This window comes from Phascolarctos cinereus, unplaced genomic scaffold (genome assembly GCF_003287225.1).
Source record: "Phascolarctos cinereus isolate Bilbo 61053 unplaced genomic scaffold, phaCin_HiC Scaffold_726;HRSCAF=1367, whole genome shotgun sequence".
Lineage (NCBI taxonomy): Eukaryota > Metazoa > Chordata > Mammalia > Diprotodontia > Phascolarctidae > Phascolarctos > Phascolarctos cinereus.
This window is the reverse complement of record NW_027556098.1, coordinates 354,524,101-354,551,496: the sequence shown is the minus strand read 5'-3', so window position 1 is coordinate 354,551,496 and position 27,396 is coordinate 354,524,101. Positions and strand designations below refer to the sequence as shown.

At 36.4% G+C, this 27,396-nt stretch overlaps 2 pseudogenes; both read left to right on the top strand.

Annotated features, from left to right (window-relative positions):
* Positions 1-12,157: 12,157 nt before the first annotated feature.
* Positions 12,158-13,083, top strand: LOC110200521 (vomeronasal type-1 receptor 1-like; annotated as a pseudogene).
* A 7,824-nt stretch (positions 13,084-20,907) lies between these two features.
* On the top strand, positions 20,908-21,892 carry LOC110200522 (ras GTPase-activating protein-binding protein 1 pseudogene; annotated as a pseudogene).
* Positions 21,893-27,396: the final 5,504 nt, after the last annotated feature.

The following is a 27,396-nucleotide window of genomic DNA, read 5'->3' as shown; positions in this document are numbered from 1 at the left end:
GTGCTGTCTTGGGGAGGGTTGTGGGGAGGAAGAAGGAGAAAATTTTAAACTCAAAAGCATGTGGAAGGGATTGTTGATAAATCAAAATAAATTAATAAAAATTTTTTAAAAAGATTTCAAGTCACCCATTCATTCATTGCTCATGACTACTAACTTCCAGAACATATGTTCAAACCCAGGTAAATTGACCAGGGCTCTTTCCACTACATTATGTTTGTTATCTCTCCTGGGAATGAACTAATTTTCAGAGAGTGGGGAGAATAGGGTCTATTATTTGATGTTTATAAAGCACTTTAAAGCCAATGAAACGTGTCAAATTGGGCTGACAACAGAGAATCTCCTTTCCAAGGAAGGAAATTTTAGGTCATCCCAAAAATTCTCAATGTTTATGCACCTAGGAAGAAAGCAAGATCAGAGGCAGCAGTGCAGGAAGGTGGAATTGAATGAATGGGAATGAATTTTCTGCCCCCCTCATCCCATCTCCACTGCTCAGTGGCCAGGCCAAGATATGAACATCGGCTCAGAGGACCTCCCACCTGGTTCTTTGCCTCTCTTGTGTCTTTGACCCCACCTGACTCTGACATCTGCAGCAGCTCAGGAAAGCTTCTCTCCCAGAGGAGACCCTTACTAGTCATTGAGCCTTTCTCACTACTTGTTAGTCAGTCTGAGGGGAATGCTCATGAAGTAACTGTAACTCCTGATGATGACTTGCACCTGGGACAAAAGTAAACTTTATCTGAGACAACCCTGACTACCCTGTCAGACTGTCTTGTCTCTTACAGGTGACATGGTAATTACAGCTCTAGGGAAGGTGAGATCAGAGAAACTGGTGCACCTACAAATAGCCCCCTGCTGTTCTGTCCTTCTATCTAAGGCTAGTTCTAAGTCAGGCTAGTTCATGGGTAGCATATACATGCATACAAACACACACACATCCTGTTTTCTTGTTGGCTTGCTGGATATCATGGACCTGTCCTCTCCATCAGCAGCTGAGAGCAGCATGGTGAGTGGAACTTTATATACAGACCTCAGCTGCAGGTCTTTGGAAGACAATGGACTCCTTCAAATCCCCAACCTAATTCGAGATTCCTTCAGTTGAGAAAGGAAATAAGTCTGGAGAATTCAGAGAAAAGTGATTTGGATTTTTGTCCTGATATCTCAGGGCTCTTCTTACTCTTTTTCAGGGCATAAATGAAATCCCCATCCTTATTCTCCTAGCTCTAAGTTCACCCCTTACCCTTTTAATATCTCTGTCTCTCATATCTCTTCCTTGAGCTCACTATGCCTCCTGTCTTTCTCATGCACTTGTTTTGATTTGCTAGAATGCTTTTTTCATTCCTCTCTTCTTTCTTACTGGGAGACCATGATTTGTCTAATTATTCCCTAGTCGATGGGCTCACTTTGATTCCAGATCTCTGCCACTATGAAAAAGAGTAGCTATAAACATTTTTGTACATTGAGTTTTTTCCCACATTCTTTGCTCCCTTTGGGTGTATAGGCCTTGGAGAGTTATTGCTAGGTCAAAGTGGATGCATAATTGAGTATCTTCTTAGACTAAGGTCCAAATTGACCTCTAGGATGGTTGGACAAATTTCCAGCCCCAAGAACAATGCATTATTGTGCACCTTTCCTGTAGCCCCTCCAATATTTGTCATTCTTTTTGTCATCTTTATTAATCTGATGAGTACGATATAGAGTTTCAGATGCCTTAATTTTTACTATTCCAAATATTAGTTATTTTAATAGTATCAATGATAGCTTACATACATCTAGCACTTTAAGTTTTTGCAAAGCACTTTGCTCCTGCTACCTCACTTGATTCTCACAGAAAAAATGTGAGGTAGATTGTCCTTTTATTTCCATTTAACAGATGAAGAAACTGAGGCAGGAAGAATTTAAGTGTCTTGCTCAGGTTCCCAAAATGAGGAAGTATCTGAGGCAGGATTCAGATGATATCTCACTGACTCCAAGTTTGATCTTTATCCACTACATCTTCTCATTAGAATTCAATCTATTTGTAAAAAGTAGATAAAACCCTATTTATTGTTAGAGTTATAGAAGAAAAGGTAAAACTCAGCCACCTGCCCCTGATTTCTGTAGGAATGGCAGGTAATTTAAGATTCTGAAGCCCTTTAAAGATAAAGCAAGGGGATAGGGTGGGAAGAGAGGATAAAGGAGGTATCTTTGGTCGTAGGGGGTAAGTTAAGTGATAGGAGAGCAAGGTAGTGGATAGAAGTAAATAAGAGAAGTCAGGAAGGATAGGAAAGAAGAGATACACAGATATATAAAATAAAGATCAGGAGTATAATTTATTAAAGAAAATAATTAAGGGTCATATGATGATCTTAGACAAAGTTAAAGCTAAAATAGATTTAATCAAAGGATAAAAATAGGGAAACTACACTACATGTCAGCCATATTAATCATTATTATTTTACCAACTCATTCATGTCTTTGTATTTGAAAAGCTGATTTCTGGAACTGAAATAACTGAAACATTAGGCTTGATATTTTACCCAAGTAAATTACATCACACTGAATTTGACTTAAATTGCTGTTCTCTTATGACCTTTCTGAATTTTGATACTGTCACCTAGTGATACCCTCTTGTTTATTTGTGTTATCACTGCTGCTTTTTCTACATTTTTCCTAATTATCCCTTGAGTAATCCACTTGTGAATTTTTATTGCAATCAAACTTAATGCTATCTACTTCCCACCATTTTAACTATTTGGACAATACCTGTTCCCTTCTGAGAAGAGGCAGTGCCTCTTCCGATGTAATCATTCAAATATCACAGAGAGTTACTTAACAATTGCATCTGAAAATTTATGATATCATTAATTTAGAACTTTCAGTGTCCCCAGTATCCAATTCCTCCATTTTATGATGAAGAAACTGAGGCACAGTGATGTTAAATGGGTTGTCCAGGGTCTCAAAGACACTAAGTATTTGAGGTAAGCCTTCTTGACTTCCACATCCAACCTTTTATTCACTACACTAATTAAATGTTTTCCGTACACTAAGATCTAATTTGTTATCCTGGTAACTTAAATTTAGCAACAAAAATGTTCTTCCACAAACTCTGGGTTTTTCATGGGTTTCATCTCCCTATTAGCCATTTTCATCACAAGTTTTTCCTGGTCAAAGGTCATTTTCCATGACAGAGAAGCAATTAAACACAAGAATTCAGCCAGTGACTCTTCTTCTCCCTCTCAAATTATCATAATACCAAGCGCCAAAAATTTATCTTAATCCTTCTTTGTTCTTTTCTTTAGCCCAAAAGAGAAAAACAAACAAAATTACTTTCTTTTTGTTCTTTGATCATAGAAAATTATTTGACCGTGCTTAACATCGCCCAAATGTCTATCTTTACTCTCTCTCTCTCTCTCTCTCTCTCTCTCTCTCTCTCTCTCACCCAAGGCAAGCACTCACAGGGAAGTCAAAAGAAATAATACAAGGACACTCTCAGGGTATCACTAGAGAACATTAGTACTGATTTTCTGACATAAGAGATGCTGGCATAGGACTGCCTACATCTCTGAGCAAAACAGAATCTCTGTAACTTCCAATAAATGTGAGATGCACAAATCTAGAGACTTTACTATTCAAAATATTCTCATGCACTATTTGTGCATGACAGCTTTCTGAGCAGTATAGCTTTCTGAGCCAACATTGGTCTGAGCCACAGCCAGACTTACTGTACCTTGACCCAAGCATTCTTTCATCATATCCTGCTATTTTTCATCCTTCTTCTAGTTTCTTCCTCACTTACCTTTAAATTCAATCCTTTTATTTCTTATTTTCCATTAGTTTATTCTCAAGATCTATTAAACTTAAGAATAAATAATATAGGTAGCTCTATAAATCTAGCAGAATATAACAATGAGGATTGAATAGGAAATTTTGGATCTCTCTTACATTCAGTACAGTTTCCATTATAAAAACATGATAAATTTAGTCTGTAATATTCATATCTGTCATACATCTAGTTCTTTCTGGTGGTCCTTCTATTTTGCATATTTTCCCCAAAAGATGCTTCAGTGAGCCTCTTTTTTATTTTTGTTGTTGTTACCTACATTATAGCTATCCCTCCTCTTCCTCTCATCTACTTCTTAGTCAGAGGAGAAAAATTAATACATAGAAAAAAAACCATATGAAAAACATGCATCGTCAAACCAAATAAGTTCTCAAATTGTTTATGTTTCAATATAAATGATTATTCACCTTTGAGTCTATTGCCTCTCTTTCACAAGGAGAGCAAAATGCTTCATCTTCAGTCCTCTAAAATTCTTGTTGGACTTTGCATTGATGTGAATCATAAAGTTTTAGAAGTTGTCTTTCTTTGTAGTATTGTTGTACTATGTATTCTTCTTGTTGTTCTGCTTAAGTCAATCTTGAATCAATAATTGAGATAAATAGACCATTTATTAAGTTTACTCTGCCTTAGCCACTGCTGTAAATTCTGTGGATACATTTGCAAACAATCAAGAGAAACCACATCCTCAGGGACTTTAGATACTAAAGGAGGATGGCTGAACAAAAGAAGGAGCTGGAAATTGTTAGAGTATGTTTAGGGAAAGGGGGGAATGGGGAAATTTTAAAAGTGGGTCCAATTGGGCTAAAGTGACAATAGTGAGATCTCTTCACAAATTGATCTTCCAAGCTGGGAATTTTATTGTTCATCTCCATAAGAAAGGGAAATAAAATGTTTATTTCACAGTTTCAAAATTTTGAAAGAAAAAAAATATATTGCAAGCATGAAATAATTTTTTTTTAGGCAATTGGGGTTAAGTGACTTTCCCAGGGTCACACAGCTAGTAAGTATCAAGTGTTTAGTCTGAGGACAGATTTGAACTCAGGTCCTCCTCATTTCAGGGCCGGTGCTCTATCCACTATGCCACCTAGCTGCCCCAACATAAAATAATTTTAAAAACATATTTCTAAAAAGATTAAGGATTATAAAAAGGATTATAAGATCGAGTCTAAAACTGAGAGAAGGTACTTTAATTTTATAAAATATAAAGTAAGAGTTTCAATTGTAATATAATAGAACACAGTGAGAATCATGGTAGAGGAATCTCCAGATTGGGAAAGCAATTTGTCAAAGAGAGGAAGTTTAGAGATGGAGTTTAGTGACTTTTAGGCCATAGCTCCAAATTACTTTTCAGCCTGGCTGGACCAACTCTACCAATATGAATCAGCCTCTTTCTCTATAGCTTCTTCAACAAATGGTATTTTTCCTTACTTAACTCTTACCAATATGATTATTTCAAAATCCTCTAATTATTAGTCATTTGGTAATGTGAATTGGGCCATATGGACATTTGGATTTCTTCTTTTTGAAAATTGCCTGTTCATATTCTTTGACCATTTCTCTATTGGGAAGTGACTATCACAATTATTTAGGTAAGGGATAATAAGGGCTAAAGGGATAATAAGGGCTAAAACTTAGGTGGCTCTGTTATGAATATTCAGATGAAAATGATTCATTTATTTTAAATGCATATCATTTTAAATATATATATCATTTTAAAACTAGAATGGAGAATGGTTGGCAATTGATTAGATAAAGAGAATGAGGGAATTTGAGGAATAGGGAAAGATGTCTATTGCAAACTTGAATGACAAGAAGAATAGTGAGGTTTCCCACACACATATGGAAGTTGCAGGATGGGGTGGGTAAAGGGGGCAGGGGAATACAATATGTTCTCTTCTAGGCATGTTGAAGTTGACATTAATACGGAACATGTAAGCCACAATTTCGTGGCTTCAAAATCTTGTAATTGGTACAGGGAGACTGGATCCTAGAGGAGTAGTGAATGCTGGATACTCAAATCTTGAATTCATCAGCATGGTAGTAGAACTATTAGGAGGCAATAAGATCACCAAGTGAACATAGAAGAAAAGAAGGGTTAGGAAGGAGCATTGGTGAACATATATGCAGAGTGAGTAGGGCATGAATGATGACAGAGAGAGAGATGGGGGGGAGGAAAAAAGTGAGATGGAGAGAGAAAGGGAAAGAGACAGAGACAGAGAGAAGAGAGAGAGAGAGAGAGAGAGAGAGAGAGAGAAGAGACAGAGAGACAGAGAGACAGAGAGACAGAGAGACAGAGAGACAGAGAGACAGAGAGAGAAGGAGACAGAGAGAAATTACTTAGACAGGTAGAAGGTCCCAGAAATTTCACTTCATACAAACACTTCTTCCTACTCTACAGCATCCTTTTGTAGTGACTTACTTGCCCATTTAGGTGCACAAGCAATCACATAGCTTCCTTCAGGTTTTAAATTTGCATTCATCACCAGCAATGTCATGAAAGCAGAGGACTAAATGCAATAAGCCAAAGGAAAGTTATAGCTTTAAATTTTTTGATGATAAACTTTGTCTCCAAGATTCAATTAAATATCTGAAAAATGGTTTTTACATTTTTTTCAAAGCCAGCTTATGTTCTCTTAGAAACCAAATATCAGATCTCTTGGATATCAACCATTACTGCTTTGTGCTTTCTTCCTAATTCCAATATAATGATAATTAATACATAGTTATTAAAGCCACCCCCTTACATGGCACATTCTCCATTACAAGCCTATTTCCTTTTTCTTTTCTTTTCTTTTTCTTTTTCAGCCGAAAGACAAGGTTTCTTAGAACATCTGTCATATTGGGCAGTCTCTTAAGGAGTCTGAACATTAGTGAGCAATTGGCTAAATTATAAGAATCTGAGCACTTTAATGGAGACAAGATGGACCTTATATACAGAAAGACTGTGGGAGAGATCTAGGAGTGGCCAAGTAGTTTGGGGTTACTGGAGGAGGGGGTCTAAGAAGGATCTGGATGGGAGTGGCTAGTAAGCTGGGGTGAACAGAATGCCTGGGACCTGGACTAGGTGGCCAAGGGAGAATGGAGCCTAGCTAGAGTTAAGATTGGGAAATGGCCAGGGGCCATAGGGAGGTAAGACAATGAAGGGCTAGGCCAAGTTAGGGGTAACAGAGAATTGGGAGATTGGGCATAGCTACAATGAAAGGCTAGTTGATGGGATTATAGCATCAGGCAAACACCAGAGATTTGGCCATGTGGGAAAGTCCAGGGTTTTTCCTTCTTGGGGTCTAGATCCCATTCTTATCATTTCCCCCTCAAACAAATGGGACCAAAATTCTTTTAGGGTAAGGGGTGAAGATCTTGGCCTCTGAACCTGCTTCCTGCTGGCAAAGGCATAGAGCTATCCCTGCCTTGAGGGGGCTCCAAAGAAGAAGTTGACTGTAACACAGCATAGGCTGCATCTAGGGAATGATGGGAGGACATTGGCTAGTACCCACTGTTTGCTGTCAATTGTAAATGAATGGCCTGTAGTCTAGAAGACACAAATATGACAGAAAAGACTACAGGGCCCAAATGACAGGATAAAATACTGTTAGCTCCATTTGGATTCAGATAATTCAATTTTCCAACCATGCTGTATCAAATCCACTTCATAGCCAGACTCAGGAATAGCCAAGTGGGTAACATTTCTTTTCAAAGGAACATGATGGGGGAACTGAGCCAGGATGATCCCATCTTAGACTGAGTCTAAAATTGTCCTCTCAGCTTTTCCCAGTGCTGACTTCCCACCAGTATCACATTTTCTCTGAGTAGCTTGTGGCATTTTTCTCAGATGGTGGATTATTGATTATCAATGGACTATTATGATCCATCAAACAACTCAAAATAAAATCTCATGAGCTTTTACCTGAAACAGAAAGTTTCACTAATCACAGCTTGGGTGAAACTTTTCCAGGATTTACATCTTAAATTTAAATTTGTCCTGGTGTAAAAAGCCAAAAGTTAGAGATAATTTCTGTACACTGGCAAATTCTCAGCAAGCCAAAACCCAAACAAGCTTTTTGGCAAGTTTGCATATTAAAACAACAACCAAAAATAGCCAAATTATTTTAGCAGTAATTAAGTTATGAAAAGTTGCTTGACATAACTGATACAAAAAGTTCACCAATTTGAAACTTGAAACAAACACATTACCAGTCAGGTGACTTCAATTTTGTTAAATGCATTTCCAAATTATTTTACACAGAGAATCAACATCTCATCAGCAGCAGTTAATATTACAACTTTAAAAGAGTGTGCTTACCCAAGTTCAGAGGCTAGCTTTTTTACCTTGAGCAGGATGTGCTGAACCTGGGTGATGCTTCCAAGCAAAGGTTGCCCTAGGGCCCAAGGCCATTGCCAGTGTGGCCTATGCTGTAGCTGTTGCCCCTCCCCAGTCCTTCCTTTCTCCAAGTGGGAGAGGGCAAATCCAAAGGTGAGAGGAAAAGGGTGAAGCTCTCTTCTCCTATGAGACTGCTTAACACATACCCTCTTTACTCAAGGGAAGGCAGTGACCAGGTTGTACAGAGTTGTTTCAAAACTCCTTAATGATTTATCACAAAACCTCCAGAATCTGCTACATTGTTTTTAGTTTTTCTAACTTTTCCCTGTAACTTCCATGAAGGAGGATCCAGAGGTTTAGAGGGAATGGAGTAAGTAAGCCTTAGGGAACCAAAAAGCACCTACAGTTTACCCAATTCTCTAGTGCTGAGAAAATTGACAGAATTGGGCATATGCTTCCAGATAGGGGCATCTGTCCTTGTCCTCTATGCTGCAGAAGGTGTACCCAGGTTCATGGCCTCAAACTGAAACAGTGGACCAAGAACCTCAGAGGAGAGCATCAGGCAGAGTGTGAGACAGCCTCCTAACTGTCTGCCCAAAAAGCACCTCCAAGACTTCCTAGATGCTTGGAGAGAGATCCCAACTGCAAGGCAAGAAAGAAGGGGGGAAGCTTACATACCTTCCAGTCTTGGCTGGAGAAGAATTTGGGGTTAGGCAGTTTCCCCATGTGGACCACTGAAATGTTGAGGTTTAGGGGTTAAGGGGTGCTAGGACTCCAAAATCATAACACAAGGGTCCTGCCTGAAAAAATTTGACCCAAGTCTTCTTTCAGCCAAAGACAAGGTTTATTAGAACATCTGTCATATTGGGCAAACTGTTAAAGAGTCTAAACATTAGTGAGCTATTAGCTAAATTCTAAGAATCTGAGCACAAGACTACCTTCACTCAAAAGCCATATTCTAGCTAGTTCACAGTCAAGTGGATGTATCAACTTCACAAAACTTTCTTTTATCCCTACTTTATATAGACCCATTCATTTGTATTAATTTAATGATCATTATAAACAGATCAATGGATTTATTACCCAATCAATTTGGGTCTCTGAAAACATACTTAAGATCATTCACTGATGTCTTCTAATCCTTGAAAGCATGTATCCTTGCTCTGCCAAAAATGACGGGAGTATTCACTCAGTATGCTCTGCATTTTCCTTTATTTTCATATCCATTGCAAAATACCCCTGTATCATGTAGAATGTTCATTAGTTGATGTTTAATCTCACTGCAAACATCAGTTTATACTTTAGGAGCATTTGGATCTCATAATACAGTGGATAATTCTTGTCTTGGGCTCTCCTTTGTTGCAAACATATTATCATTTCTCCCTAAAAAAAAAACCATGAACATCTCCATTAACACTTGGATCAGTCACAATTTGAATTCTCTCATTATTGCAGTAGTATAGGACTTTTAAGAAGACAGCCACTCTAGAATTATTTTGATATTAAAAACATTAAAAGTGTTCCTTAAGCACCAACTATTAGGTATTTGATCTTTGTTTCATGGAAAATCTTATGATCATCAAAGGAACAGAGCTATATTCCCAAGGCTACCCATTTGACATTCTTTTTCTTATGCAATTATATCCCCCTGTCTCTGTCCATTTATATTGTCTGTGAAAGATTTGCAACTTGTAAGATAAACTTAGTGGGAAGTTCAGAGCTTCTTTAGTTCCTACTTTGTCAAGAAATTCATAGTATGTCTATGCCAGATTATTCTGTACTCAGGAGGCCTTGAACATAAGGCTGTCTCAATTTTATTTTCCCTTTTTTCCTTAGGTTCACAGGACCATATGATAATTTGCAAGACTGGAAGCATATTAAAAGTAATTTGTCTCAACCCACACATTTATTTTTTTTCTTTTTTCCCTCAATAATATTTTATTTTTTCCCATTACATATAAAGATAGTTTTCAACATTAATTCATTCATTTTGATACCTAAACAAGAGAGACAAAACAGAGAAAGGAAACTACAGAACCATATCCCTAATGAACTTTGACACAAAAAAAGTAATACAAATTAATAAGTAAGCTACAGTAATGTGCTAGGTTATGTAGTATGATCAAGTTAAAATTATGCCAGTAATGCAATATTGGTTGAACGTAACAGCATTTATAAACATAAATATAGATGCTACAAGGGCATTTGAAAAAATATGGTACCAATATCTATTAAGAAGTTATAAAGCAGTGAAAAAATTGAGTTTTCCTCATTACAGTGAATATCATCTACCCAAATCCAAGAACAAACATTATATGGTACAGATAAAACTTAGAAGTCATGTCAATAAGGGCAAAGGTAAAGCAAGGATATCTGTTGTTACCACTACTATTTAATAAACTGCTAAAAATGTCAGCCATAGTAATAAGATGATAAATACTGAATTGAAATAATAAGCACAGGCAAAGAAGTTATTAAAGTATCATCTTCATAGATGATATTTTTCTTTCAGATAGTCCAAAGAATCAACAAAATTTTAAAAAATTAATAAATTGCAGTATACAAAATAAATGTACATAAATCATTAGCATTCCTGCATCTTGCAAATTTAATCTGGCAAGTATTAAACAATAAATATGTAAGAGTTTACTACATATTGGAAATGTTGCTAAGTGCAGGGGGCAAAAATGCAAGCAAAAAGGAAGTCACTGTTCTCTAGGAATATACATTCTAATGGGAAGACAACATACAAAAGGGACTTGAAAATATTGATTGGGAGGGCTACTCATGTATGACCATCGTGGTAATGTCTCCAGAGTCTGGATCATAACTCTGGGTGGGCTGGGGTAAATGATAGACAGTCTCTGCCCATTGCTAAAAGTGAGGTCCCAAGAAGGAAGTGGAGGGCCGTCATGGGGTAGCAATGTCCTAACATGAGAACGCTGAAAGTATTGAGGACATTTCCAGGGTAAGAATGGAAGAGAATCACGTTGACAGAGTTAAAAAATAGAGTCAGAAGGGGAATGAGGAAAGAACTAGAAACATAAATTCCATTCAAAATAAGTCCAGAAGGTAAAAATCCCAAAATATTTAGAAGTTCCTCTATGAATATTCACTCAGGAATGATAGGAATCTAACAATGAAACACTCTTAAAGGAAATAAAAACAGACCAAAGAAATGGAAGAACATTCATTATTATGGATGAGTGAATGTAATAATAATGATAATACTACCTACATTAACTTACTCATTCTCTGCCATATCAATCATACTACCAAGCAGAAAAAATAACATTGAAAATAATATGAATGGGCAAAAGTCAAGAGTCTCAAAGGTAATAATGAAAAAAAAACACAAATTGAGGAAGAAGATCTATTAATACCATATATCAAACTATATTATAAGAAATAATACTGAAAACAATCAATTTGGCAGGAGAAGAAAGAAATGAGAATGAAAATGTCAGATTCTTCTTATCTCTATTACCTGTAGAAAAAATAAAACAAAATATGATATTACTGAACAAAATGACTGCCATCATGCTCGAAGACGCAAACATGAACCATATTAGATATATGACTATGAAACCTAACATATGAGATGGTTAGAATTCATAATGTCACATCTATAATGATTTTTTCTCTCTATCACAGATGCTTTCTAGATATTAGTTCCTTCTAGGTACTGAGGTATCTGCTAGCAACTTGTAAGGATTATATAATTTAACTATTTCAGCAAAGAAGAAATCAACCTAAATGTTTCAAAGAAGAATCTTCTAGAAATAAAGGGCAAAAAACAACATAAGAAACTTTCTAATCAATACTATTGTTTTAGTGGTCCATCAGGAGATATTCTCATCATGTTCTTTTAGATGCAATGAATGGTTCATTGTGATGTATACTGAGCAAGAACAAATTATCTCCCTCATCTCAGGAAATGTCTTCTACCACTTATATTTCTGAACAAGCAAGGATCTACTGGTTTTGACAACTATTTACTTCCCAGCAATGAAAAGAAAATGATTTCTAATGATATGGTATTGGGACTTCTTTTGTTGTTTCTGATTGGATTTGGGGCCCTGGGGAACTCCTTCCTCCTGGGCCTTTATATCATCACTTTCTTCACTGGTCCCAGGCTGAGGCCCATAGACTTGCTCCTTTTCCATTTGGCCTTTGTCAATAGCCTGGTGCTTCTCTCCAAAGGAACCCCTCAGACAATGGCTGCTTTGGGGCTGACCAATTTCTTGGGTGATGTGGGATGTAAACTTGTGTTTTACTTTCACTGAGTGGCCCAGGGTCTTTCTCTCTGCACCACTTGCCTCCTGAGTGGCTTCCAAGCCATCAATTTAAGTCCTAGAAACTCTAGATTGTCAGATATTAAAGCAAGAATCCCAAAGTACATAATCCCATTCTATTACTTGTTCTGGACTTTTCATCTGCCAATATGTTGGTTTATTCTTTTAAATGTCAAAGGTCCAACAAGAATCAAAAACATCACTGAAATACGGGATTTCATTTATTGTTTTGCTACATTTGATATTTCATTTACCATTACACTACATGTATTCATAATCTCACTTTCTGATGTTTTATGTGTAGGAATTATGGTGGGAACCAGTGGATACATGGTTTTGTCTTGTACAGACACCACCAGAGAGTCCACTACATTCATGACAATGATCTCACACGTGGTAGCTCCCCTGAGATCAGAGCCACTCAAACTATACTGCTGTTAGTCAGCATGTTTGTATCTTTTTATTCCTTGAATTCTATGTTAACATTGTATATGCATTTGAGAAAGCCAACTTCCTGGCTGGTTCACATCTCTGTCTTCCTAGCTGCCTGCTTTCCAGCTTGTAGCCCCTTTGTTCTAATTGTCAGTGATTCTCAAGTCCTCAAGTACTCTTTGTCACTGTGGGATAGAATAAAGCTTCCAGTCCCATAAAATCCTGAAAAAATATAGTTAAGTGACATTCCCTATATATTCTCACATATAATGAGAACTGAGTCAAATTTATAAGTCCTTTCTCAATTGATAAATAGTCAAAGCATATGAACAGGCAGTTTTCAGGTAAGGTAATCAAAGCTACCTATAGTCATTAAAATGTTCTACATAACTATTGAGTAGAGAAATGCAAATTAAACAACTCTGAGGTACCACCTCACACTTATCAGATTGGCTAATATGACAGAAAATGAAAATGATATATGTTGAAGGGGATGTTGGAAAATTGAGACACTAATGGACTGCCAATAGATTGATGGTATTGTGAACTGGCCCAACCATTTTGGAGAGCAATTTGCAACTGTGCCTAAAGGGTTATAAAACTATGCATATTCTTTGATCCAGCAATACCCCTATTAGGTCTCTCTTGCAAAGACATTTGAGGGGGAAAAAAAGAAAAGGACCTATGTGTACAAAAAAAAAATGACATCTCTTACAGTGGTGGCAAAGAATTGGACATTGAGGGGATGTTCCTCAATTGGGAAATGGGTGAACAAGTCATGTGGTATCTGATTGTAATGAAATATTCTTGTGCTATAAGCAATGATGAGCAGGATACTTTCCGAAGGATCTGAAGAGACTTGGATGAATTGATGTAAAGTGAAGTGAGCAGAACCAATAGATCATTGTACATAGCAATAGCAATATTGTTTGATGATCAACTGTGAATAACTCAGCTATTATTAGCAATACCATGATCCAAGACAATTCCATAAGACTAATGATGAGAAAAGCTATCCAGCTCCAGAGAAAACTGATTGAGTCTGAATGCAGATAGCCACATACTATTTTTTAAATAGCATTTTATTTTTTTCTTATTATATATAAAGACTATTACATGTAAAGAAGTTTCACAATATGAGAAAAAAATTAGAAAACACAATAACATATACAATATCATGTATCTAAAACTAAAACAAAACTTTCTACCTGTCAGATGACACCAGTTCAGTTGAATACATTTCCAAATTATCTTTATAGAAAATCATTCATTTTATCACTGTCAGTATTCTGTCATGATTACATTCAAGACCAATATAGAGTACTTATATTTAATAACATTTATATAGTACTTACTATGTGCCAAGCACTGCACTAAGCACATTATATTTATTATATCATGTGATCCTCACAACAACCCTGGAAGGTGGGTGCCATTATTAAGAAACTACCTTAAAAAGAGGAAAAGTGACTTGCTTAAAGCACAGCTAGTAAATTTCTGAGACCAGATTTAAATTTAGATCTTCCTGATTCATGCATACTCCTAGTTCCTAGTATATCTCCTTAATGTCAAAAAGCAAATATATCTTGTATTAAGTTATTATAAACTTCAATTATCCTATAGGAGAACATTTCTCATTGTAAATGAAATTACAATACAATTTAGCTTCAGGACAAATCTGTATATATAATCACCAATCTTAACATTTAAACCTCAACTTTTTCAAAGAGTTATTAGCTGCCACCACCTCAAATTTCAGCATCCGTAACTTTCAGTTAGCTCATTTTCACCTTTGCATAAACCTTTTTGGTTCCTTTAAATCACCCAATGAACCAAATCAATTCTTTTGTGTTTTTAACCTAATCTCAACCTGATATTTCAAGAGGATGGATAAAGTACACATCTCACCTTTCCTTGAAGCACTTTAGTTTTAATGCCTGGAAGCTCAAGGAGAAAAATAAGGAGAATTCCATGTGTCAGTCTCACATCTATATCCCCCTCTTTTCAAGGTCTTTCAAGGACAAACATTTCAAGGACAGACATTTATTTCATGCTGCAAATTGACTTTTAAGAGTTTCTCTTTTTTGTGCAAATGAAAACAACTCAGGTACCACCTTACATCCATTAGATTGTCTGGTATGAAAAAAAAAAAAGAAAAATAGTGTTGGAGATGATGTGGGAAAATTGGGACACTAATACACTAATGGTGGATTTGTGAACTGATCCAACCAGTCTCTCAAAATCTTTTTCTGCATCTACTGAGATGCTCATATGGTTTCTGTTAGTTTTATTGTTGATACGATCAATTATACTGATAGCTTTCCTAATATTGAAGCAGCCCTGCATTCCTAGTATAAAGCCTACCTGGTCATACTGTATTATTCTTATGATAAGTTGCAGTAATCTATTTGCTAATATTTTATTTAAAATTTTTGCATCTATATTCATTAGGAAAATTGGTCTACAATTTTCTTTCTCTGCTTTGACTCTTCCTGGTTTAGGTATCAACACTGTATTTGTATCATAAAAAGAATTTGGTAACTCTTTCTTCACCTATTTTCCCAAATAGTCTATATTATATAGGAAATAATTGTTCTTTAAATGTTTGATTGAATTAGCTTGCAAATCCATCTGGCCCTGGAGATGGGATTATTTAATTATTTTACTAACTGTTCTGTTAATCTGGGCAATTTATATTTTTATAAATATTTATCCATTTCACTAAGATTGTCAAACTTATTGGCATACAGTTGGGCAAAATGTTTCTTAATTATTGTTTTAATTTACTCTTCATTGGTGATGGATTCACTCTTTTCATTTTTGACACTGGTAATTTGTTTTTCTTCTTTCTTTTTTTTTATTGAATTAACCAAAAGTTTATCTATTGTATGGTGTTTTTCATAAAACCAGCTCTTAGTTTTATTTGTTAGTTCAAAAGTTTTCTTAATTTCAATTTTATTAATTTCTCCTTTGGTTTTCAATATTTCTAATTTGGTATTTAATTAAAGATTTTTAATTTGTTCTTTTTTCTAGTTTTTTCAGTCGTATGCCCAATTCATTGATCTCCTATTTTTCTATTTTATTCATGTAAGCATATAAGAGATGTAAAACTTCACCTAAGAACTGCTTTTGCTGCATCCCATAAATTTTGGTATGTGGTCTCATTATTGTCATCATCTTAAATGAAGTTATTGATTGTTTCTATGATTTGTTGTCTGACTCATTCATTGTTTAGGATTAGATTATTTAGTTTCCAATTGTTTTTTAGTCTATCTTTCCATGGCCTTTTGTTATATAATTTTATTACATCATGATTTGAAAAGGATTCATTTAATATTTCTGCCTTTTTGAGTTGGATTGAGGGGTTTTATGCCCTAGTACATGGTCAATTTTTATGTATGTGCCATATACCACCAAGAAAAAAGTATATTCCTTTCTATACCCATCCAATTTTCTCTCAAGGTCTACCATACTTAACTTTTCTAATATTCTATTCACCTCCTTAACTTCTTTCTTGTTTATTTTGTGGTTAGATTTATCTCAGAGAGGGGGAGGTTCAGGTCCCCTACTAGTATACTTTTGCTATCTGTTTCTTCCTGTAACTCCCTGAACTTCTCCTCTAAGAATTGGGATGCTATACCACTTGGTACATATATGTTTAGTAATGATATTACTTCATTGTCTTTGGTGCCTTTTAGCAGGATGTAATTTCCTTCCTTATCTCTTTTGATAAGATTTATTTTTGCTTTTGCTTTGTCTGAGATCAGCATTGCTACCCATGCTTTTTTTTTTTTACTTCAGCTGAAGCATGATATATTCTACTCCAGCCTTTTACCTTTATGCCGTATATGTCGCTTTGTTTCAAATTTGTTTTCTGTAAACAACATATTGTAAAATTATGGTTTTTAATCTATTCTGCTATCTGTTTCTATTTTATGGGAGAGTTCATCACATTCACATTCACAGTTATGATTACTATCTGTGTTTTTTCTCCATCCTATTTCCTCCCTTGTTTATGCATTTCTCTTTCCTTTATCCCTTTCCCTCCTCACTAGTGTTTTGCTTTTGACCACTGCCTCCCTAAGTCCCACCTCCCTTCCATTAGTTCCCTCTCTTTTCTTTCCCCTTTCCCCCCTTCTGCCTATAGGGCAAGTTAAATTTATATACCTAACTGATTGTGTTATTCCCTCACTGAGCCAAATCTGATGAGAGTTAGGTTCAAACAATGCTCACCGCCCCCTTCCTTCCCTCTACTGTAATAGGTTTTTGTGCCTTTTCCTATAAAGTTATTTAGCCTTGTTTGCCTCCTCCTTTCCTTTTCTCTCAGTACTCAATTTTCTTAATTAGATCCTATTAATCCACTTACTTGGATCCATTTAATCCACTTGATTAGATTTTTTTTCCATCATTATATCAAACTCAACTTATACCTGCCCCTCTACATAAACCCCTTTACAATGGTGTAATAACGATACAGTTCTCAAGAGTTACAATTGTCATCTTCCCTTGTAGGGATGTAAACAGTTTGCCCTTATTAACATGTTTTTTTTTCTGTCCAGTTTACCTTTTTATGTCACTCTTGAGTCTTGTATTTGAAGATCAAATTTTCTGTTGCCCTCTGGTCTTTTTATCAGGAGGGTTTGGAAGTCCCCGTTTCATTGACTATCCATCTCCTCCCCTGAAAGATCGTGCTCATTTTTGCTGGGTAGTTGATCCTTGGTTGTAATGCATGCTCCTTTGCCTTATGGAATATTGTGTTACACACCCTATAATCTTTTAATATAGAAACTGCATGGTCCTCTGTAATCCTGATTGTGGTTCCATGATAGTTAAGTTGTTTCTTTCTGGCTGCTTACTGTATTTTCTCTTTGACCGTAATTTTGGAATTTGGCTACTTTATTCTTTGGCATTTTCAATTTGGGAACTCTTTCAGGAGGTGATTGGTGGATTCTTTCTATGGCTATTTTACCCTCTGGTCCTAGGACTTCAGGGCAGTTTTCCTTGATGATTTCCTGAAAAATTAGTGTCCAGGCTCTTTTTTTCATCATGATTTTCAAGTAGACCAATAATTTTTAAATTGTCTCTTCTGGATCAATTTTCCAGGTCAGTTATTTTACCAATGAGGTATTTCACGTCTTCATCTATTTTTTCATTCTTTTGTTTCTGTTTGACTGATTCTTGCTCTCTTATAAAGTCATTAGCTTCCATTTGCCCAATTTTAATTTTTAACAAATTGCTTTCTTCTATTAGATTTTGGGCCTCCTTCTCTATTTGGTCAATTGAATTTTTTAAGGACTTATTTTCTACAGTTAATTTTTGTCCTTCCTTTTACAAGTTATTGACTCTCTCTTGCGTACCTCTCATTTCTTTTCCCAATTTTTCTTCTACCTTTCTTATTTGACTTTTAAAGTTCTTTTTGAGCTCTTCCAAGAAGGATTTTTGGGCTTCAGACCAGTTCATATTCCCTTTTGAGATTCCAGATGTGGGTTTGTTGACAATGTTGTCCTCTTCAGAATTTCTGCCTTGATCTTCACTGTTCCCATAATAAGAATCTATAGTATGTTTCTTTTTGTTCATGGTGTTTGCTTATTTCCTAGCCTTTAAAGAGATTGAACTCTCCTGCTGAGGAGCAGGGGCACTGACTCAACCTTCTTGTGTTGGGATCCCAGGGCCTAGTCACTGGCTTTGTGTGCTGGGGCCTCGGGTGCTGGCAGTTGGAGGCTGTAGGGTTCTGGCAGTTTACCTGGTGTTGGGCTGGAATTAGCAACACTGGAACTCTAGGGGTAGGATTGGATAGTCTGGTCCCTGGAGGTTGCCTGCTCACCTGGGCCTTCCCTTCCTTTTGCTTTCTTCAGCTTCTTTTAGATGATTGTTGCAGGATGTTTCTCTGCCTGGTGACCCTTGCAGTGTTGCTTCCCTTAGTTTTGCTGAGGCACTAGGAGACTTGGTTGCAGTAGAATGCTGAGCACATGATGGTTTTTTGAGCTGGGTTTCCACTGGTTCCCCTGCCCTTACTGAGGCATTTTGGGGTCCTGGTGTTGATGTTTGCTTGCTTCACCACCTGGGTTCCAGGATCTCCCCCTGGTATGCTGAGATGGGGCTTTCTGCTAGCTTGCTGGGACACCTCCTGTTCTGTACTGCTTCCCTTCCCCTGAGCAAGAGGGGCCTTTCCTATTAATCCCTCAAGCTCCCTGGGTTACTGGACTGCTACACCTATCTTTCTTCTGGTTCAGCTCCTCTAGGGTTTTTCCCTGGGGTGATATTTTCTGGGCTTTCAGAGGTTAATAAGGGATGGTAAGAGCAACTACTTTTTTACCATCTTGGTTCCCAGAAGTAGAACTCTTAGATCCAACCATTCTGGAGGACAATTTGCAAATATGCTTAAAGCTACTGAACTGTGCATACCTGTTAATCAAGCAAAACCACTGTTAGGTTTATATCCTGTGAAAAAATAATTTCTCTTGGTAATCTGTGTCTTGGAGACTCAGAGTTCCACCCCGCCAGCCTTCTGGCTGTTCAGAAGGACATCTCTGTTAATGAGATTGCATTGAATCTTCTTATCTTATTCAAACACCAATCTAGAAACTGATTTTATCCTACTCAGGTTTGAGTGGAGACAGACTCCCAAGACTAGGGGTGGGATTTCCTTTGATGGTGGGTGGTATTGACCCCTGTGGACTGAGTGATCTAAGGCACATACTTAACAGCTCATTTTGATATGACCAACCTCCTAGTCTGTCAACCAATCATGGTTAATTTGCACTATTTTGGAACACCTACTCTTCGAAGGGCCTATAAAGCTGTACCAGAAAATCCCAAATTCAGTCAGTTCTGAAGTGGCCCCCTTAGGGGGGCCCAGTTTTGGACTGACCTCTGACGCAGTGCATGTCAAGCCAGGTTGAGAGAAATTAAACCATGGACACATGCACCCTAATTTCATTTGTCTCTTTCTTAGAATAAATGAATTGGGGTTCACATTAATGGTGCCATAATGTGGATTTGGACTTGGATTTTTGAGGCACACTTTCACTCCAACATTGCTGGAACTTGGTGCCCACAGGACTTTTTTCTTGAAGTCCCAGCCTTGAAGTATGGGTAAATCTTATCCCTAAAACTCCTGCTCCTTATCTATCAGACCCCCCATTTTTAAGTTGCAGTCCATTTTCTTTTTTTGCCAGGTAGCTGTGTGGTCATGGACCTCAAAAACAAAACAAAACAAAAAATGTCTCCTCTGATGGAAATCCTCCGTAATTGGATAGAGGTCAGTAAAGTAAATTGGCATGTGATAACTCTGAATTTTGACCAGTCTACAAAATGAATTAAGCCTAAAAGACAACAACAAAAAATAGATCCATGTGTACTTTGTCTTGTCAAGCTGTTTCTGTCTCTGTGTATGTTTGTAAAATGCTTCATGTTTGTGGTGAAAGATTTAAAATGCAGTCAGAAAAACAAACAGACAAACAAACTTCTAAGGAACTTCTAAGGTCTGTAATTAGAGAATGTTGGGAAAGAACTCCTACCTTAGTCTTTCAGTGGAAGATTAAGATTTTTGGGGGGAGGGAGGGGTGGTTGTCCCAACACTGGCCAAGTTGAGATGCCAGAATAAGATTAGATAATGAGTAATGGAATCAAAGAGCAGGGAGAGACTCTCCCAGAAGTTAGTGGAAGGTGAAATCAGAGCAGCAAGCAGTCTTTACTGATAGGGATCTAGAGCGTACAGACCAAGACAGTAAGGGCTGAGTGAGGGAAAAGCTAAAGGTTTGAATTCAGATTTCATCAGATCCCAAAGCTACAGTTTGTACTTTACGTTTAAATTAAATCTAGAGAACTGTCTTTGCACCCCTCCTGCCGATACATCTGATATCATGACCATGTATTTAAGAGAACAAAAATAAAGGTTTTTTCTGTCTTTAAGTATTAACAGTATAAAAACTGTTTGTGGGAGGATGCTGTTGTATGAGAGAGTTTTGCTACCTGGCCTGCTTCAGAGTGGAGACTCTTCCTCTCCTGCTCGGCTTTTCAGGTTGAAATTGACCAAAGAGATGGTTATGGAGAAGCCAAGTCCCCTGCTGGTCACGAGGGAGTTTGTGAGACAGTATTATATTTTGCTGAACCAGGTACCAGACATGCTGCATAGGTTTTATGGAAAGAATTATGGAAGTTTGGATTCCAATAGAAATCAGCTGATGCTGTCTATGGAAAAAAAAATCCATCAGAAAGTGACGTCCCAAAACTTTACAAATTTTCACACTAAGATTCATCATGTGGATGCTCATGCTACCCTCAATGTTGGTATTGTGGTCCAGGTAATGGGATCGCTGTCTAATAATAAGCATTTAGGATATTCATGCAGACATTTGGACTTGCACCAGAGGTTTCTGTTGTAAACAATTTCTATGTTCATAATGACATCTTCTGATACCAAGATGAGGTTTTTGGTAGTTTTGTCATTGAACCCAAGAAGAATCTGAGGAAGAAGTAGAAGAACCAGAGGAAAGATAGCAGATTCCTGAGGTAGTTCCTGAGGACTCTGAAACCTGTTGTGACCAGACCTTCAGCAATAACCTGGAGGAGCACCCACAGGAGCCTGTTGTTGAGCCAGAGCCAGAGCCAGAACCAGAGCCTCATCAAGAAGCTGAACCTTAAATGCATGATGAAAAGTCAGAACCAGCTTTGGAAGAGCCTGCTTCTGAGGAGACTCAAAAGAACTCATTTCCTGTTCTTGTGGATTCTGGGGCAGCAGTACAGGAGAACTTGAGGACATTTTCCTGGGCATCTGTGACCAGGAAGAACCTTCTACCTAGTGGAGCTATTCCAGTGTTTGAAATACCACCTCATTTTGCTAAAGTACCAGCTTCACAGGCTCACCCAGAATAAAAACCAGAATCTCAGACCCTACCACAGAGGCCCCAGAGGGACCAGAGAGTTAGGGAACAATGAATTAATATTCCACCCCAAAGAGGACCCAGGCCAATTTGTGTAGGTGGTGAACAGTGTGATATGTATACAAGGAGAATTGTGAGATAACCACAGTTAATTTAAAAAAATGATAAGCTGATGACTGTCTGGATATCTCACAATTCTGCTTGTATCCATATCGTTCTGTTCATTCAAAGGTTATGGGAATGTTGTGGAATTTTGAATTAATAGTTTTGGGAAGGTACCCAATTGTGAGAGCTGTAAGGGGGATTGGTCAAGGTCAATGAATTCAGCACCCAGATCTTCCCATGATGACACAAACTTTTGCTTCTGCAGTGTTGTGAATTTGAGCCTTAGGTATCTTGGAATGTGACCCTAGTCTATTATATACACTGTCTATGTTTGATACAATTTCAGGCCTTTTTTTGTTTGTGTTAATGTTCTTTTTGTGTGTGTGCTGTTTTCATTCCTGACTGCCTCCCAAGTCCTTGTTCCAGTTCCAGTTATGTGGAACAATATTTTAGGAAAAGTAGATTTTTAAGGAAGAAAAAAACCCTGAAATTCCTTGCTTACCTCAAATATATGGACTAGATTTTTTTTTTACAACAGCAGTTTTATCCCAAATGACTATATCTTTTGCTTATAACTGATATTGGAATAATTTTCTTTTTCCTTTTCCATGTGTTCCAAGAATTTGTCAGAAACCCGGGATTTGGCAAACATTGTGAGGGCAGGAAAAAACCCAGTTGTTCATTGAGGGCCATGACTAGTCTTTGGTGTGAAGTTGTTGCCACTGGAAAATTGACAGTCACACTTTTCTCTATAGCATGGTTAAAAAATGGAATAAAGTATATTCATAGAACTTTTTTTTTTGCTTTTGATATGTGATCACATAAAAATTAATTCTAAACCATTATTTTTACCATTTGGAATTTTGGATTGTGGGATAGGTTTTAAATGTGTAGAATTCAATTCTTTAAAATGCTTTTCCTGAATTTGTGGGGAAAATTTTTTTATTGAAGTAGGGAGTTTTTTCCTCCATATTTTAGTTTGTGTTTATAACAACAAAACAAAACAATAGCAAAATTGTTGTGCCTTCTACTTATCTCTCATTCCAGTCTTGGCAAATTGTTTTAAAATAAATTTTTTAAAAAAAATCCAGATTTGCTTTAAAAACCAAAAACTGTTTGTGAAGGGTTTGGGGGAAATATAGCTCTCTTGATTTGTAAATTGTTAGATGTTAACTCCCTTCAGATTCTAACAGATGAAAAAAAGCAAGACCAAAAGTGGGGTGAGTAATCTTTTTTTTTTTAATTTAGAATGTAAAGGGAAGTGGAGCTAGTCTGAGTAATGGGTTTTAATGATTAGCAAAGAGGAATAAAAATTTGAGTGAAAATATGATGGGTAGAAAAAATGGTTTGGGACTAGATGGGGGTGGGGTGGTCCACAGCAAGCCCATGTGCCCTAAGTTATATCCTTGGATAGTTGCTCTGGGTGCCTTTGTACCTGCTTCAGATGGTTTATGCATGTTGAGAAGGTATGAGGAAGTTTAATTTTGTTTTAAGTAGAAAGATAGAAAATGAAAATTATGTAGCTTGATTTGAAAACCAGTGAAGTTATAGAGGATCAGAAGACTACCTGCCTTTCAGGATAAACCTGTAAGAAGGCCTTATTAAATCAAGCCTTATATAAATATTGCCTGTGTTAAAGATATTCATTATTGTGGTTTGTGATTATTACATAAAATCTTGAGATGTTTCCTTGTACTGTTCAATTAATTTTTGGAATTGTAGAGGTTTTCTGCCTAGGGGAAACCAACCCCACCCTGTCAGCATTGATTCAAATTCCTCAAGTTTCTGTGTCTGGGCCAAACTCTTAGCTAACCTGAATGATTATAGATGATTTCAAACTGTTTGTAAAATTTAGATGGATTAGCCTGAAACTCCCAAGAGGATAAAATGCTTAGAATAGTTTTTTATCTGATAATCCTCAAAAAAAGGAGATGGGACTTGATTTTCTTAAAGGAAGCAGAGAAGGGGGGAAAAAAAGGAGTTGTTCAGAGCTGTGAATTGCTACCATGTGTCTTTTTAAGGTAATATATGAATTTGTGGATAATATTTCCTTTCAAAGGTCCAAGAGTATTAGATTTAAAAGAATAAATGTTTGTCATTAGCAATTATAAATCCAGATTTGATTTGATTTAAGTCTATTTACCTTGGTTTACTCTTCTGTAAAGGGATGATAGTGAGAACCACTTCCCAGGGATGTTGTGAGGATCACATGATTGTACAATGATTATCATGTACTAGACATGACATTATTATCATCTCTCTAATTTAATATAATTGTTCCATACCTAGTAACCTCAAAGTAATTTTAAAGTACAAAAAGTAGTAAGATCAATAATTTCTATATGTGATAATCTTAAAATGCAATTGATGTCATCTGAAGCTTATTGTTTGTGTTTCTAAATTGTATATTACTTCCAAAATTCTCTTAGATTGAAACATTTGAGAGACCATTGTGAAGAAGAAATTATGCTAAAGCAAGTTGCATGTGAATTGGGCCTTAAAAAAAGAGATGTCACAAAATATTCTTTTGAAAATTATTAACATTTAATGAAGTGTATTTGGTTATACACAAGTAATAATAATAATGTTTATATTTACTATGACAGCAGATTTTTCATTTGAAATCTTGACTATCATGAAAAAGTGAGGTGGTTTTGGGTTGTAGTTTCAACATATTAATGATGAGATGAATGATTCTCTATGCCAGGTGATTTAGAAATGCATTTCACTAAATTGATAATGGGTTGTTTCAAGTTTTAAATACATTATAATGTGCAGAATATTGTTACATTTCTAAATTGTGTAATTTGGTAAATAATTGTTATCACCTACGTTCTTAGAAAAGCAATTTCTCTTATAATCTAGATATTGTTAGATTAAGAATTATACTGTCAGGAAAAAAATGAATGGGTTAGAAAGCTCTTAGATCATTCTATATGACCATGTATTGCAATACGTTTCATAATCTTTTTTATTCTTTTTTTTGTGAGGCAACTGGGATTAAGTGACTTATCCAGGGTCACACAGCTAGTAAGTGTTAAGTATCTGTTCTGTGGCTGGATTTGAATTCAGGTACTCCTGACTCCAGGCCCAGTGCTCTATCCACTGTGCTACCTAGCTGCCCCATATTTTTAATAATTTAAGAAATTATAGATTTCCATGTTTTGTCTATGTTTGAAAGGAAGTTTCAGCTAAATTCATTGGTTCTCACTTATGGAAAATTAAGATTACTAAGTAAGCTTTTGGAGTTATTGCTTAAATGAAGTATTTACAAAGGTATTTTTGTGAAAAGAAACTTGGTAATTATTCAAAGAAAGGACCCCGTAAAAACTCCTTGTAATTAACTTCATTTGTTATAGTAACAGGATAAATTGTAAGCTGTTTCTAAGAAAGGTAAATACTTTTATGAAGAAATGTTTTTTAAAATCTTTTTTGTGATTTGTGGTAGGCCTACTAAATTTCTATTGATTTGATATTGATTCGCATGTATAAGATTCAATTCCTGAAGTGTCTCATTCTTTCAGATTAGGTATGATTAGAGAAGGATAAATAAGCTTGAGAAACAAAGATGCAAATGTACTAGGGTAGTAACTTACGAAATTTGATTTTACTCATGAAGTTATTTAATCAGGAACTAGAACATGTGTGGGAATGCATGTAAGCTACTTAAGGCTCACTTTAAAGATGTTCCCTAACCAATGGGAGATTATAGTCACATCTGTTTTGTTTTGGTTTTTTTTAGGCAATTGGGGTTAAGTGACTTGCCCAGGGCCACACAGCTAGTAAGTGTCAAGTGTTTGGTCTGAGGCCAGATTTGAACTCAGGTCCTCCTGACTTCAGGGCCAGTGTTCTATCCACTGCACCACCTAGCTGTCCCTATATTCACCTCTGAAACCCTGATTATTGAACTTGCTACTCAAGACCTTTTGGGTCTTTTACCTATTCTTTTATGGTAAATTTCTATAATTAAAAGTTTTGTATGTACAATATTAAATCTATTAAATAATAGATTGATGCTGGAACATCTGAGGTTATCATAGTAAAGTGGAAGCATAAGACTGAGCTATTTGGCCTACAATTTTAGAATTAAGTATTTAGCCTTGACATCTGTTACTAATATATTCCTGTATAAGTTAGAGTCCTTTAATTCCTCATAATGGTATGGGGACAATTAGGTCAAAGACTTGTGAAACCAAGGTACTATTCTGTTACTTAGTTAATATCAAAGTTGTCTGTTTGTTACAGTTAGTTAATGTTAAAAGAAGAATGGGTTGTGGTCTATCTTGTAAATGCCTTAAAAAAAGCATCCACTTTAATTAAAGGTTATTTATTTGTACATTACCAGAAGTTGGAATTCTTTTATTACTTGATATGTACAATTTTTAAATTGGTTACTCAATGTATTTAACTGAGTTCTAATTTTTCTGTTACTTCTTTTCTAATTTGAATTTTTTAAACATGACAATTGGCCAAGGTTCCAGTTTTGATCTTGTAATAATAGAGACATAAGGGTTGAGTTAACTTTCATTATTTGACCTGGTTACTGGCAAAGTAATTTAAAATTGTGTTAAGGTCAATCTTGTAGGAAAGTGGATACAAGAAAGAGGATCTCTACAAGAAGACAGTCTGTTGGACACAGCTTGAACACCACTCAGACCAGAAAACTTCATTGGATGATGTCCCAAAAACCAGACAGCTGTATGAGATGTCTTAAGTGTACTATTTATTGTTACTTTTTCCCTTTGGGTCTCTGTATCTGTACTTACTAAGGAGACTGACCTGTTTTGATTTATCAATGCATCGATTAATTTCTCCCTCCCCTCTCCCATATTGTTAAAAGTCCCCAAAACTCCTTGATGAAGTGTTGACCACATCAGTTAGTGATTCATTGAGAAGGCTATGCATCTCATTAGAATCATGTGGGGGAATGTAAAAAATGATTTCTCTAGGTAATCTGCATCTTGGAGACTCAGTTCTTCTCTGAGTTGTTCAGAAGGACATCTCTGATAATGAGATTGCATTGAGTCTTCTTATCTTGGTCAAATTCCAACCCAGGCCTGAATTAATTTTATCCTACTCAGGTTTGGAAGGTTTGGGAGACAGACTACCAAGGCTGGGGGTGGTATTTCCTTTGATGGTGGGTGATACTGGCCCCTATGGACTGAGTGATCTAAGGTACACATTCAAGACCTCATTTTGATATGACCCACCTCCTAGTGCATTGACCAACCATAGTTGATTAGTAACCCTTGGGAACACTTACACTTTGAAGGACATCTAATGCTATACCCTAAAATCTCAAACCAAGTCAGTTCTGAACTGACCACTTTAGGGGGGCCCAGTATTGGACTGAATTCCCATGCAATGCATGTCAAGCCAGCTTGAGAGAAATTGAAACATGGACACATGCCTAATTTTGTTTGTCTCTTTCTTAGAATAAATAAATTGGGGTTCACAATCCCAAAGATATAACATGGGAAAATAATCAATTTGCACAAAAATATTTGTAGTGGGAGGCAGAGACAAGATGGTGGAATGAAA